The sequence below is a fragment of the Numida meleagris genome, chromosome Z (genome assembly GCF_002078875.1).
Source record: "Numida meleagris isolate 19003 breed g44 Domestic line chromosome Z, NumMel1.0, whole genome shotgun sequence".
Lineage (NCBI taxonomy): Eukaryota > Metazoa > Chordata > Aves > Galliformes > Numididae > Numida > Numida meleagris.
In genome coordinates this window covers 54676787-54690380 of record NC_034438.1, presented here as the reverse complement: position 1 = coordinate 54690380, position 13594 = coordinate 54676787, and positions in this window count along the sequence as shown.

The window sequence follows — 13594 nt, the reverse complement described above, 5'->3', positions numbered from 1 at the left end:
GCTAGGTATGCTTGCCTTGTAGTGGAACAACACAGCAATTCTGGGGAAGAATTATTGAAAGATAGGAATCTCAGTGGCCATTTTTTCACTAAGGACCAGCTAATGATGACCTTCCTCCACAAAACTGTTCATAAACAGGGAGCTCAGGATCTACCGTCATTAAACACCAAATTAAACTGATGACTGGTCCCTGCTATTGCGAGGCATCTGAATGGCTTCCCCAGCAATCTCCACAAATTCTCTGATCTCACATGATCTTCAGGTGGGTAAGGCCCTGCTGTGTGAGTAGGGAGCTCACAGACGAATTTCAAATTTATACTTCAGATGGATTTTATCTGCTTCCTATGTTTTCCTGAAAACTACTTATAAGGAAAGATTTGCTTAAGCTTACAAGACTTCTGATGCCCGTGAGCATCTGCTTCATTTATAGCTAAGAAAATGAGATGGCTTTTGGTTAACTTGCAGCCAAACTCATGTGTCAGACTGCTGTTTCACCATACTGGTGGCCAGACTTCCACTGTCAGCAACTGAATATGATCTCTGTCTTGTGATTTGTATAATATTTACAGCATTACAGAAATGCACAGTAGAAATGCAATGATTATTCTTATCTCTTTGGAAAGACTGCATGCATTTTCCTGCCTGAGATCATCTTCTCTGGGGACCCATTTAAAATAAAACCACTGCGTTCTGAAAACGTGTCTTCAGCATGAGATCTGAGTATTTTCTGTCTTGGCCATAATAAAATGCAAGAAATTGAATCAAAGTATATTCCTAAAACTATATACTTCTCTCTCATGCTTCTTGCTCTTTCCCACACAAATACAAGGCCTGGAAGATGACAGATTTCAAACTCATTATATAGCATGAAACGATGTTTAGAAGCACAGTGCATAACACAGCAACTCTACAAACGCATCCAAACAAACAGAAAATTAACCTTTCATGGCTAAGGGAGCACATTTTTTAGTCCAGTTCTCAACATAATCATTTCTTTACAGGAGAAGGCAGCCTATATGCTATTAAGCAGTTCCTAGAGTCCTAGGTCAAACAAAGTGAGAAATGAATAGGTCCATTCATGCTTCAGACAGGATAATTCTGGTAAAGCTGGTGCTGACAGTGTTAACGAGGAGTGATAGAGGAGTCTGGCCTTGTTGTCATTCTAATTGTGACCATGAGTGACAAAAAATGTATTCACTTTGCCAGAGGACTGATCTTTCAGACTCGTAAAATCTAAACTGTGCTCATGTCACTTGAAATTCAAAGGAGAGAAAATTCATGCACTTCAGTAAATGCTTTGTTTGAACTTGCAATGACTCTGGCATGGCAAAACTCAAGTTAGTAATTTTAAGGTGCTAAAATGAGAAAAAAAGTGGTCACGGTGTGAAGCTGACCTTGGGTCTTGCCCTTTTACTGTCCCTGCTTCCAAACTCCTCTGTGACCTTGGCACAATAAACTAACCTCTACCTATCGTGGGTCCTCACCTGCATGGAAGAGCACAGCCATCACCGTACAAGTGGGTCTGGATCACAAAGTCATTTTGTCCATGTTCATATCCTCCTTGTTCTATGAAAGGAACCTCCAGAGCCAGGAGGATTCTCCAAATAACACTGCAGGACAAAGAGCACAAAGCAAGAAGATGAACACAGCTATCATAAGGAATCAAGGAAACTGTCACGGACTAAACCCCTCTCTCAGGTACAACACCCCTCTTCATCATCCCTTGCTTCAAATCATGCTGAGTATCAAAGAAACATTTTTCTCACCTAAACAGAATATCATTTTCCTTAGAAAGGAACTAAATCCAATGAATTAAACATCATCGTTCATAACAATAAAGAGAAATTAGTATCCCCTCTTACTTTCTTCTTCAGCAGGGTAAGGTAGGGACTTCACCCCAGACAGACAACTGAAATAGCTCCCATAGGTATTTCCTACACCACTCCTTCAGAGGGACCATATTAAAAATAAACTAACGCTGTAGGCAGCTTCGGAAAATGACTTCAATGGTATTTATTGCTTTGATAGGGTCAGTGCACAGTATGTGCATGTTGCCTTTTAAACATATGTTTCAGGCAAAGAATCAAAGCTAATTTCAGTGTGTGAAAAGCAAGCAGATTTCATTACTGATTGTGACTTTAACTTCAAAATGATAAGGATGCTGGATGTAGGTTCTCAAAACTGAATGTCCAAATGGGAATTTATGATGTAGGACTTCAGTTTTATCATCCATGAGCTTCAATACCAAAAGAAGAAAGAAATTCTTTGCTAGCAGTATTTTCACAGTTAACCCATAAGCCAGCTGCCTATTTTTCCCTCTCCTCTAATTCTCCCTGCAGCTATTTCCTCTCTGTAACATGTTAAAGCACGAATGGCCATTGGCACTAACCATTTTTGGCATCCAAGTAGTGGATATGAAAGAGATCTGGAATTTTTTCTACCAGCACTATACAGTCCCACTTTGACTCTTCGCAGAAGTGTCAGCAGAATTCATAACAAACTCAATACAATCTGAGTCACAAAGCGTAATAAAAGGCCTGCTGTTAAGTCGTCGTCTTCTTCTTCTTTTTTTTTAATGAGGATTCTTCTCATATTATTAAATCAGATCTATTTCTCAACTTCAGGTGGCCGCCTGTAATAACCTTCCTACAAGGTATATGGAAGGAGATGGACCTGAAGAATTATTAAAAGGCTGCAGGCATAAACAGCAAAAAGCGAATGATGCAGGGTTTCCCCAATGTTCTGCAGAAAATCAGTTCCAGGATAGATTATCACTAGTGGCAAAAGCCAGAAGGTGTAAACCTATAGCCTGAAGACAGACCTCTAACTCAGGTTTAGATACCTAAAGTAACTACTCTTGCTATGAGATACTCTGAGTGCATATTTAACTTCAAAGGAAAATGTAGTTCATTCACTACTGAAGATAAAGAGCTTAGATATCTATAAAAGTGCTTAAATGTATAATTGACATGTATAAAAACTCATATACATATTAAATTAGTAAGTAAATATACGTATGTATACATGCTTATGTATACTACTGAATCAAGACTAAAAAAGGGTCTAATTTGCACAATGAGTAAGCAGCCACATCTTCAGTTTGAGTCAAAGAAAAATGCAAGATTTTGAAAATAATCAACTCTTTTTTTTTTTTTAATGCTCCTGACTACAGATACAGATGTGCATAGACTGTTTTGTGAGGCTTTGTCCAGGTCTGTGTAACAGCACCACACTTCCCTAGGTTCAAATGACACCTTTGAAACAACTGAAGCAGTAAATCATGCCTCTTTATTATCATCTCAACAAGAATGATAACAACCTCCTCTGCTTGGTGAAATACCCATGGGAATTTCACCCGATTACATGAGGATAACGTATCTTTCATGACTTTAGCTGTCTGTCTACCATTTCCATTGTATACTTGGTAGTCAGTCACAAAGGACACAATCCACTGAAGGAAAATGTATAGATGAGGGGTTAGCCATTTCAAGAGTGGAGAAAGGGAGGTAGAAATCGAAGGAAGAAAGGAAAGGATGACACAGTGCAATTGCTCAGCTTAGGAGCACAGCTGCTTAAACAACTGAATAGCAATCAATGGGTTAGTATTCAATCCAAGTTTAGATCACACTGAAATCTATTAGAATACTGCATATAATGAATGACTCTTACTTATTTGGTATTCTGTCTTGGAATTAATCAGCCCAGTTGTTATGCAGCAAAAATAAATAAATAAATAAATAAATAAAGAGAATCAGTTGGGTAGACAGGCCCAAAAACAAGAAAAACAACCACCTTGATTTCCCTGGTGGCTAACAGCCTAACAGTACTCAACAACACATGCTGAAATTGAACACTGTGAGAAACAATGCAAGTTAGACGTTTCTCGGCTGTTGGGGCAACAGCCTGGTCTGCGTGTGTGTGCAGCCTGCCCCATCCTTTCTCGTCAAGCTCTCATGCAGTACTCATCGAGTTGTACCATCTGCTGGAGCACAATTCAGAGGTAGCTTTAAAATGATGATAGCTCTGGGAAATGATAATCACTGGGTCATAGAAAGCTGTACTGCAGCGTATAAATAAGATAACTGAAAGTGCTGAGCAGGGCATGTTTGCATTATGAAATGTATTTTCCTTTTTCCTATACAAAACCTGTCTTGAAAGCACGGGGAATGCAGCAGGATTGAAAACCAGAAGGAAAGCAACACTGCCCCAGAAGCTGCATAAAGGAGGAGGGGGATGGAGGAATGGTAAGCTGTAGTATTATTGACTGAGGAATGATAAAAGAGGAAGGAATTCAACAGTTACATCTATTTCGCTTGCTGCAATGGAATGAGATCAAAGGCTTACTTTCACATTAGCACAGAATAATGCATACTCTATAAATGATGCAAAGCTAGGCCACATTCCCAAGATGTGACAATGCCTTGAGATGCCCCTCTGCTAAGTTCAGGTCAAGGCAACAGGCTCCTGCATATGGAATGCTTTTTCAAAGCACACAGACGTAGCTAAACCATTGGGCATGGAGACCAACAACACTCAGGACAAGCATGATGCTCTCCATTGGCTTCTACATTTCCACAGATCAGAATTGCTTCTGATCTTTCAAGGCACCCAAACTGTCCACCCAAGCACCACGAGAAGCTCAAACTGAGTAACTGGATTTTGTTTTATTTGAAAAACAATGCTGTGGAGGAGAGCATCAGGAGATAAGCAACTCACATTCCAGAGACGTGGCTCAATCCCTGCTCTGCATTGGCAACCTCTGTGCTCTTGATTGGGGACAGTCCCTTTAAAGACCTCAGAGAAAGAACAATGCCAAAAGCTTCTTAGTGGACTTCGTTTAATTTTTTTTTTTCATGCGGTACATTTGTCAAAGCCACCTAAAGATTCAGATCTGGTTGTACCTTGGTTTCTGCGCCATCTAGATATCATGGATATCTTAATGAAAATACCATCAGGACACATCTGTATCTGAATTCCTTTAAGGAAACTTAACCTCTGGGACTGTTTTCCATTAGTTACATGGAGATGAATAATTATTTTCCCTCACCTGTCACGGTTTGGTTAGTGCAGGGATGCGTTGCCATACCAACAGCGATCCAGCCCGGCGGTCGGACAGGGCTGGAGTGCGGAGGTGCGGGCTGCCCCGGCCACGCACAAACCCTCCTCGCCGTCCCTCGTCCCTCCTCCCTCGCTCCCCACTCCCTCTTCCTGGAAGAGAAGCAGTTTCTCTTTGTGAGAGAGCACAAAGGGAAAGAAAGAAAAGGAATTGTCCATCAAGCTCAGCAGAGCCTCGGGGGCTTTCAGCAGAGGATGCCACAGCCTATGAGGAGCGCCAGGCACAGCGACGGCTGATTTTAAAAGGACAGTTCAACCCCAGCTCCACTGAACTGCCTCCAGCAGTCCCCAGCCTGTGAAGAACGTGTGGCACCAGAAGTCTGGCTGACATTTTCCCATCTTTTGCCATCCACGGGCAGGCACAGCTTCAGACTAAGCTGAGAGCAGAGCCCCGCGCTGCTGACAGGCACCGCCGTGCTGCCCGGTGTGTGCCCAGCAGCATGGCACCGCTGGTCTGGTGATCTGCTGGGTCCTCCCGGTCATGCCAAGAGCACGAGCTGATCTATGCAATGTCTTCAGGGGAGATGTAAGAGATAAATCCAGTCCCTGCCAGACCGTAAATTCTCCTGATACAGACAGGGGCTCTAGCCAGTACTGGAGGAAAATGAACTGGAGGAAAACGTATCCCAGTGTCAAACCTGGGTCTCATCCCAGACACCCCTCCCAAGACATCCAAACTGAGAAGGGACTGGCAATAAACACAAGCGAACAAGATGCTCATGAGAGGAGACTGCAAAGAACACAAGAGGAAGCCCCAGAAATGACTCATCTAAGGGTAGATGCAATACAGCTGAGTTTGTAATTATACATAAGTGTGTGAATGTATATATTTATTAATAGAAGAAATACAATAGAAACTTCTAATAACTTTTTCCTCATGGTATAAGAACAAGAAAAGGAACAGCAAGGGGAGAGAAGTGAGAAGAAAATGCAGATTGGTGATATGAGGACTATTGGCTCAGTTTAGGGCCTTCTCCTACCTGCAGCAGTTTTCAGTGCTTTTCTGCTAACAAGTAAAACCACAGCTGACACTTCTCTCCACCTGCTCCTTGCACCTCACAAACCTTTCTCTTAATCTCCCTGTGACTTCAGGTGTTTTCCATTCCCCTGTCTTTCACTTACCTGACAGATATCCCTCCATTTTGCCTAGATCGATCTACAAGGCCAATTTGGCACATTTCTCCATCCTCCCTCCCTTAGGTGCCCTTATTTTTAGACTGCAATCCCAGAAACATAGAATCATAAGATCATAGAACCATAGAATGACTTGGGCTGGAAGGGACCTCAACGCCCACCCAGTCCCAATCCTCTGGTGGCTGCCCTCCCCCAGCTCAGGCTGCCAGGACCCCATCCAACCTGGCCCTGAGTGCCTCCAGGGATGGGGCACCCACAGCTTCTCCAGGCAGCCTGTGACAGGGCCTCACCGCCCTCTGAGCAAAAGAGTTTGACATGGGTAACACACTAAGAGTTAGGTCCACAGAGGAATAAAATTATATGCCTAAGTACCTTTTTAGGCTGGACTTCTAATCATGTTTACTCTTTATGGCGTGAAGAGTCCCTCTGACCCTACTGACACTCCTATGAAAGAGCATTCTAGATGCGTAAATGTCCACCTCTTTGGAACCTCGAGAGCTCTGATGTGAACAGAGGGTTAGTATTTCCTTCGAGATCTTTTTACTGGAATGGTTATACCACTTTTAGAATCTAACCTTCCTAGGAACTCTGAAGTTTGGGTGTCTGGGAACATATACACTTAATTCCAAAAATTCAACATGAACAGGGAAAAAAAAGAGGGATTTTTTTTGAATTATGCTGCTGGCTGAGGAGACTGTAGAGATGAACTAGATGAGCAGATGCAGACCAGGCATAGACTCCTGCTGTTCTTGGTACAGCTACGTTTAAGTGAAATCCCTTCAGAAGAAATAATGAAATGGACATCTATGACAGCATCTGGAAGCTATTCCTGGATGTACTTCAACAAGAGCAAATGCATTAGGGTGGATGAGTTGTATTACGGGAAGAGGCAGCAGCAGAGAGGTGGGAGAGTGTGGAGGCCTCAATTAGGGGAAAAGTATTATGAGAAGGAAGAAAGAGCAGCAGCAGCCAACCCCACCAAGAAAATGGGAAAGTACTGCTGTGGGTCACACTGCTTGTAATCACACCAGCGTGCTTGACTGTATTTCAGTGAAGGAATTACACTGAGAACACAGCTGCTATTCTCTGGACTTAGAAAAAATCAATTGTTAAGTTAAAATGAGGGGGAGTAATACATTGTTATAATGAATGAAAATAAAAATGTTCATGATCAAGTGCCATTATCAAGAGACATGAATGGTTAAACAACAGCCTTAGCAATATCAGGACAACTTCTCCCTCCAGTTTTTCCTTCCTCTTTACCATTGTGTGTTTAGGAAATAATAGTTATGAAGTTTTTCTATGAATGGCATTAACTGCTGCTTTGTATTGATGCAAAAATATAATAGATTAATACTTTGTCACTGTATTTTCTGTAGCTACACTTTTAAATATCAATAAAAGCTTTAAGAATGTACACTAGGTAATTACTTTCTTGGAAAGTCCATTAGAGTTCCTATGCTTTTATGCCACAGAACAAACAACAAAAGAAAGGTTATGGACCCAAACAGTTTCTGATGTAAAAGCTCATTTTTCCTCCACCTTTTCAAAGTAGAAAATGTCTTCAGGGAGTAAGAAAAATAGCAATTATGCTGCCAAAGCCAAAGGAACATTCTCAGTGAAGACGAGAATTGGTCCTTCAGCATTCTCATCTCCTTGCTTTCTCACAGGCATGCCAGAGACACGCAACACAGGAAAAGGCCACACATCCATTTGCAGTAATTTCAACACAACTGCGGGCCCTGTCCTCACCTCTCCAAACATTCTGGAAAAGCGCTTTCTGCACAGCGCGAGGAGGCCTGATGACCTTTACAACACACCAGCTAGCTTCCTGCTCACGTTTACAGCCCCACCACTATCAGCAGAGAATGATTTCACACTTTACAGCATGAAGGGCCAAACTGCAGCCTTCTTGCTCCACATACAGGCTTAATGCTTTCAGCGGGACATAACCCAGATTGCCTGATGCTGCCTGCTGTGCAACCAACCATGTTTGTTTCCTCTGGAAAGAAATAATTCCAAATGATTCTGATTCTCACACATTGCTCCCCTTCCAAAGGCACTCACGTTTCTTCTGCACACAAAAGAGAGGGATCCCAATGCAACACAAAATTCCTGATTAGGTGCAAAGTAGTGCTTCTGTTTGTATTTTATCCCTTGGAGTAATATGTCCCAGTGCTCAGCCCTTTCCACTGGTCGTGGCAAAGACTTGGAAGACATCCTTGGTGTTGTCTTTCCAGATCTCTGGCAAATGTGTTCCATCCCACATAGAATGCTCTTTTTATTGATCACAGCTTTTATTGATTTATAGCTGTCTGCATTATGTGCTTCAGTTATTTGCTGTCTCACTGACAGAGAGGGTCAAAATCTTGCAGTTTCTCTTTATACTGCTGCTACAAAAAATTACAAGCATCAGTGGAGGCGGTCCTTTATTTTTATTGGTCTCAATTAAATTTCTTAGGGTCACATCCCAAGCTGAAGGCATAGGTGGAGAGGTCTTAATACTAGCTCAGCAGTGTTAGAACCAAAAACATTCTGGCCTTGGAGATTGTCCTTACCTAAAACTAAGCCCTTGTTTGACATGAAGACGTATCAGAACACCTCCTGTAACATCCCTGCATGGAGACAAAACAGTTTTATCTCCTGAAAAGGAAAGAAACCCAGTCTGAAAGTCTAGGCACCAACTCTGTAGTTACCATTTTACAGTCATACCTGCTAAAACTGAGTATTCTTCTTTCTCTGGGATGAGGACCAACAGTACCAGCTCTCCACACAGATGGTTCCTGTACAAAGGCTGTAAGCTCCCTAGGAAACCTGGATGCTGTAGTCACTTTACAGGTTCCTCCATCCTGTACAGAAATGTCAACAAAGGGCTATAACAGGCAGGAGAGATTCAGCGTGCACAAATTCCCTACATGTTGCACCCACTCAGCAGGATACTACAGCACAGAAGTTTGAAATACCTGCAGAGGAACAACGCTGGCAGCTCCTCCAACAGTCTTGCACACAGATGTCCCTCAGCTCCAACTCTGTGTCACCAGCCTTGGGTGAGGTCACAGGCTCTGACCCACCTCTTCCTGCTCTCCAGGTACAGGTTGTATTTGCCACATCTCACTTCTGTCTCAAGCCCTGGCCAGGTTCAGAGCTGAATCATAGAATCATAGATTCATGGAATTATTTTTGAGTTGGGACACTAAAAGGCCATCTACCCAACTCCCCTGCAGCGGACAGGAACACCTACATCGCCATCAGGTGCTCAGAGCCCTGTCCAGCCCGACCTTGAGTGTCTCCACACCTGGAGGCCTCACCAGTGCAGAGCAGAGGGGCAGGATAATCTCCTTTGCCCTTCTGACCACGCTGCTTTTGATGCAGCCCAGGATGCGGTTGGCTTTCTGGGCTGTGAGGGCACATTCCTGGCTCATGTCCAGCTGCCATCCACCAGTACCCCCAGTTTTTCAGAAGGGCTGTGCTCCATCATTACACCCCCAGCTTGTACTAATAGTGGGTTCTGCCACAATCCAGGTGCAAATCCTTGCACTTGGACTTGTTGAACCACATCCTCTGAATGCCTTCTGCAGTGCATCCCTCCTCTTTGGCAGCATTCCTGCCTGTAGCAAACTTGCTCCATGAGTCCCACTATAGCCTAAGCACTGGACACCCCTCACCATAGCTAATCTTTTGCACTTAGAAGAATTATAGCATTGGAAACTTTTTCACTCTATCTGCCTAAGACATCTCAAAGTACAAATATAAAAAAAAAAACATTAGAATTAAGCCTACCCCCCCAACAGTTAATAATTAACTGAAATCAGCTAAAATCCAGCAAAAATATACAACTTCAGATACGAAAAATACATTGATAGTATTTACAAACATATATAAAATACTACATTACTTATCTATAGCCTTTGGGCTGAAATGGGTGGAAGACAAAGGATTCTAAAAAGAAGAGAGTCACTTTGCCTTGGCAGGGTGAAGCATACCCTGATGACCACTTGCATTTTTCACAGTAGAAGATACAAATAAATCCTCAGCCAGATGTCCTCCTTATGTGAAGCACTGACTTCTGGGATGTCATCTGCAGTCTTCCTGACTGGGGCAAAGATTTCTACCCATTACAGCAGGCTCTGAAACCAGCTTAAGCCTCTCCTGAAGCACACTTATGGAAAACCAGCTCATGCACTTGAGCCAAGTTTTTGTTTCCTTTGTTTCTCTGTTTTGAAATAGCAGTAATCTTAGACCCCTAGATGTGTAACTGGGAACTCATTTTAGACTGATCTTATTTTAGAAGTGCTGAGCACTTCCAGGGCTAGGGAGCAGTTGGGAGCAATTCAGCCAGCATCTGACCTTGAAAACTGAGGTTCTTATCAGTGGATTCAACTGGTTCTGCATATGCTGGGGCCACATCACGAGCATGGCCAAGCCCTTGGATTCTGCTAAGCAGGGCTGAGCTATGGTAGCTGCCATCCATTTAAAAAAAAAATACAAACAAACAAACAAACAAAAAAAAAACACTATGCAGAGCAGCATTGCTCTCACAGTGACAAAGGGAGGCAATTTGATTTTCATTTGCCCCACTTCCATGCAATGGGAACCCAGCCTGTTCAAGTGTACCATTCTTGATTTTATGGTACCACAGCTAACAGGAGAGTCAAGACCAAAGGCTGCCCTGAAATTTGGCCTCAGAAAATAAAAGGTAAGTGTGCTAGGAATGTGGGTATGTGTACAATTCCTTTCTGATTACCACAGTGATGTGTTTGCAGCATTTTCACAGATACACATTCTCACTCTTCAGACCGGTTCTAGCTGATCCATATAATGTATGCAGAAGGCTTGGTTCTACCAAATAGAAACAGAAAGGAAGATTTGCTTTGGGAAAATATATTTTTTCCTGTGAATATTAATCATTTCAGCTTTGATAGTGAAGTGATACGAGTAAAAAAGCCACGAATTGCTCCAGGGCTCTACACAGATGACTATTGTAGCAAAGACATTTGCTGGAGATAATACTGCTTAAGCTCAGAATCATTATACAGTACACAGTTAACTCAAATCAACCTGCTTGCTCCCCAAGTTTTAAACAGAATTAATGTGACATCCCAGTTGAAGCTGGATCTCAGCAACTCAGAAAATAAAAGTGACAAATTAAAGCAAGTTCCGTATGTGTTTTAATCTTAAATGGCAAAAAGAAAACAATTATGCCAGATGATAGGAGAGCAATATGGTCCCAGTACACTGTTCATCTCCTTTACCGCTTTAACATATGTTCGGTATGTTTTGCAGCAAGAAAAGCATGAGCATTGCTCTAAAATTTCCATGGATAAGATGAAGGTCATCACCTTTTAGCCTGGAAAGTCAAAACAAATATAGGACCAATCAGCATGCACCACATGAATACACTGGTCATCTTTACAGATTTCCATAATGTGATAAAAATCTTCACATTTTAAACTGAATAGAAAATCTTCAATTAAAAATTAAATTAAAAAAACAGTCATATGCTAAAGTAATATATAGTAATATTATGAGGCTTCATGCGGTTACAGTTCTTAAAGGGCTAGACTGCAGGGTAAGAAGACAAAGGAAATATCATCATCGCTTTTCAGCAGATATGGACTGAGGCAGACAGAGCCATAAGCGTGACACCCAGGGGCATCCACAACATCTATGGGAGAACCGGGAACCAGCAAGCAGCATGCATTGCTCTTCTTCCACTGACTTCAGTGCACACGTACACCTCAGGCAGGTAGATGACGACTGCTTCAACTGGAAAAGATGAAAGACCACTGAAGTGCAACCAACAGAATGTGCATTAGCCATCGATGCATGCCTTCTGTGCACCGTGTGAGGAAGCATTAATGGATAATTGAAGATGGATGGTCAAAATGTGCACTAACAACTGACTATTGCACCTAGCTGGAAGGAATGACTGCTAATGGAATAAGAGCAAGACTCCTTAAAGAAACAGTGAATTAAGAAAAAAAAAAGAACTTTTGCTATAACTGATGCTAAACATTCTCCCACCATTTAACAAAAAAAAATGACACACAAAAAGCCACAAACAACAACAACAACAACAACAACAACAAGACCAGCTCCAAGTAGCATAAATAAAGGCTTTTTATTCAGACCAATTGTTAATATTTTCTCCTTCTAGTCTTTCTTGTTCCACATCATCATCAGTTTTGCAGGTCCTTTTCTCCTTCTCCTTTTTTTTTTCCACCTTACCATGTTTCTTTCTTTTGCTAACATAGGGTTAGCAGCAGGGTTTTCCTATTCATCAGCGAAGAGACCTGAGCTATGCACCTCTGGGAACGGAGGCATTCTTACAAGATCATGAGGAAGGCTCAGTCACCATGTTGGATTGGACAGTTTGCACTGTGACAGCCCCAAACTAATCAAACAGCACTGCTTAAAGCTTCAAAACATGAGAATTTTCCAAGTCATACCCAACCTGAAATTCCTAGGGAGGTGTTAAAAAAGGAGAGAAGTAATACTAAAAATGAAAAATGCTTTGGAAACTTTTAATAATCAGCATTTGTGTACTACAAGGAATAAATGCTAACAATATGTAAGGTGCAGCACAAAGAAGGATCACACAAAGGCATAATGAGACTGATAAGAAAAATCACAAAAAGAGAGAGCAGTATCTTCTTACACATATATGAAACCTTTCACTTTGAAAAAAATTACAGCCTAGAGGTAAAACTCCACTAGCTTGTGCTAGTATGAAATTAATTTTGACCTAGTTTTTTATTTTACATTATAATAGATAATATGAAATTAAAAAGTCAAAACATAAATTTTTTATCCTGCCTTTTGAAGCGGCGATACATTTCATTCTGACAACACATGGATATTTTGATATTTGTCAGAAGTTTTTGATTTGTTCTTCTTCCACCATCCCGAAATGAAACTGGATGAACCCATCATGATTTGAGCATAGATGAAAAATGCAATGGTATTATGATAAGTTCTCCAGATGCGATACAGCACAGGCAACTGGTGAGGCAGTATGGAAGAGCAAAGGCAGGAACACACCCAGGATACAAAGTTTGGATTTCTAAGCTCTGCTACGGATCACTTGGACAAGTGATCCTCAACATATCACACTATGTTTATATGCACTGCCTGGAATCAGATTATTTTATCTGAAATATCAAAGAGAGTTATAGGTAAAGAAGATCCTTCCCCAGCTAAAGAAAGTCTTTTTAGGGTAGTAGAGCCCATAAGCAATACCCACAACTCTAACAGCTGGAGCAGCAACACAGTCATGAAGCTCCATACTTGACATGTATATGCAACAGACAGATGCCACCCTTAATCTGCATTTCCCATAAAGAAA